The 2,972-nt window shown below is 41.2% G+C and overlaps 1 pseudogene; it reads right to left on the minus strand.

Moving 5' to 3' along the window:
* Nucleotides 1-1,212: 1,212 nt before the first annotated feature.
* LOC106733698 (translationally-controlled tumor protein pseudogene) lies at nucleotides 1,213-1,803 on the minus strand (annotated as a pseudogene).
* Between the last annotated feature and the right edge of the window lie 1,169 nt (nucleotides 1,804-2,972).

The raw sequence follows: 2,972 nt of genomic DNA on the forward strand, positions 1-2,972 counted from the left end.
AAAATTCCAGTCGTGGCTAGGCTGCCAGCCATGATTACTTTTCTCCCCTGAGCTGATTTTCCAGTTTCCCTGGAGTTGGTAACTGTGCTGCTCCTTCATTTGCTTAATTTCCTTTGTATCATCACAGCGTCTCTCCCTACTCTCTCACAGCCTCCATTATAGTTTGAATATGGCCCTCAGACTTCAAGTTGGAAACTTGACCCCCAGTGTGGTGCTGGGAGCTGGGCCTAAGGGACAGTGTCTGCGTCATGGGGACGCTGCCTCCTGATCACAAGGACACCAGATGATGGTGTGATGAACAGGAGGGCGCCCTGCTCACCTCTTCTGCCCTCCTCTTGCCCTCCCCCTTCCACTACATGAGTAAACGGGAGGTTCTTGTCAGATGCGGCTGACTTCACCCTGGAATCCCCAGGCTCCACACCTGAGAAATATATTCTGTTCCTACAGTTTACTGAATCTGTGTGTTCTGCTTGAGCAGACTAAGCAGCAGAGTTCTTACCTGAGTGTACTTTTTATAATCAATAGAAAATTATTTTAAAGGATGTCTAGTATTACACTCTACTTAAATTTAAAAAAATAGCACCCACAGGCACAGATGTAAATTTTGTAACTGGAAATGTGTAGCAAAAATAAATGAAAAGGACAATGAATTAAATACTTAGAATTTACACATCTCACTATTGTCCAAGTCTGGTTCAAGAAAAAAGCTCAGTTCTTTGATCTCCCTTTCTCAGTTGGATTTTACAAATCTCCTAACGCTGAACACAGAACAGGAATAACTCACACTTTATCAGGAGTTGTCTACATTATCCAATTACTCTTCGTGATTTAGCTCTAACATTTAAGGAGTTGTCCACTATTTCCTTGTATCTGTTGAGTTGTATATGAGGTTGCTCAAAATAATTAAGTGGGCTTCCATAATAAGTACAGATTTTCACTGTAACAGGATGCTTTGAGGTACATTAAAGAAATACATATACTCAAAAACAAATCATAGATAAATTTTTTTACAGTACTGTGTTGTATTTTCTAACACATTTATTTATTTATTTATTTTTTGAGTTTAAATGCATTTTATTTTTAGACAACCTACATGACATGTTTTTTTTCTCCTTAAAAACAATGCCTTCACTCCAAATAAATCACAGTCAAAATAAATGAAGAGCTCAAGATGATATCAGTCCCATCTGTCTTTAGTCCTGGTGTTTTGTGTATGACAAGCGGCAGTCAGTTATGATGACAGGTGATAGATCCAAAGTAATTGCCAAATTTGTTAACATTTTCCATTTCTAAATCATCCTTAAAGAAAATCATATATGGGGTCACACCATCCTCAAGGTAATCCAGTAGAGCAAACATGCCATCTGGATTCATGTTTTCACCAATAAATAACTGGTAGCTTTTGAAATTAGCAAGAACATGCTTGATTTGTTCTGCAGCCCCTGTCGTAAACGGTTTTACTCTTTCTGGTCTCTGCTATTCAAGTTTGCCATTGATTGATTTCATGTAATCTTTGATGTACTTCTTGTAGGCTTCTTTTGTGAAGCAGGTTTCCTGTAAGTGATGGTTCAATGCAATGTCAACACCAGTGACTACTGTGCTTTTTGTACCTTCGCCCTCAGGGCCTTCAGCGGAGGCATTTCCACCAAGGAGCGAGTCATCAATGTTACCCTCTGTCCTACTGACCATCTTCCCCTCCACCTCCAGGCACAGCCCGTCTGCGATCTCCCAGATCTTGTAAATGTCGGAGAACATCTCATCGTGGCTGATGAGATCCCGGTAGATAATCGTGGTGACTGCTGGAGGGTGGTGGCTGCTGGAGGGAGATGACAGTGGCACTTGCTGAGTAGGAGTCCGGAGCTCAGAGGGAGTGTGGTGCAGCCAGAGCGGTGCTTGGAGGTAGGGGGGAGCGGGCGGAAAAGCTCTAACACATTTATTTTAAAAATCTACATCTAAGTAAACCTATGTAGTTCACACTTATGTTATTTGAAGGCCAGTTGTAATAGTGTTTACCTCATAAAGCTGTGTGAGGATTAGAACAGTGAAGATTAACATCAGCACTGGGCCAGTCTTACAAGAAATGCTAAATGAGTGTTTAGAGTTGAAACGAAAGAACACTGGTTAGCAACATGAAAACATTCAGAGTATGAAACTCACTTGTGAAAGTTAATGCGTAGTCCAATTCAGAATACTCAATACGGTAACGGCGTGTAAATCCCTTATATCTCTAGTATGAAGGTGAAAAGACAAATCTACTGAAAATAATAATCGCTACAACAATTTGGTAACAGAGGCACAATATGAAAAGATGCAAATTATGGAACTAGATGATTGTGTAGTGGTAAAACACGAGGCAGACCCACATAGGACTGTCACCAGCTCACATTCAGAAACTTCCCAGAGTACACCAGGCACAGGTGTGCCCCTTATCCGGGCTGGCTGGGTCTGGAAGTGGGTCACAGATGCTGCATCTCTCTCTGTCTCTTTGTCATGGAATCAATAAGAACATTTTACAAAATGATGTAACTAAACACCATAAATTATGTTTTTTATGGGGGGAATGAAAGTATGGAGGTTTTGTATACATTTGAAATTAAGTTGTTATCAGTATAAATACGCTGTTCTAAGTGTGTAAATTTAAGCTCAATGATATCCACAAATCAAAAAACCTATAGAAGATACACAAAAGACAAAACGGCGAAATAAAAAAATACCACTAGAGGGACCAACAGTTGGCATAATGGCTGTGTTGCTGGACTCCCGTAAAGTTGACCGCAGTTTGATTCCGGGACCTGGTGGCTTAAACTCACATGGGGCGCTTATGCGTGCATGCCCAAGATCCAGGAGGAGAATGGAGGAGAAGGGATTGCGGCACGGCCATCCCTCCTGGGGATGATTTCTCACTTTTTGTCTCTCTGTCTCTCTCTGTATTTCTGGTGAGCACACATGCCATATAGCAAAAACCTCTCCAA

This window comes from Tupaia chinensis, unplaced genomic scaffold (genome assembly GCF_000334495.1).
Source record: "Tupaia chinensis unplaced genomic scaffold, TupChi_1.0 Scaffold144407_1, whole genome shotgun sequence".
NCBI lineage: Eukaryota > Metazoa > Chordata > Mammalia > Scandentia > Tupaiidae > Tupaia > Tupaia belangeri.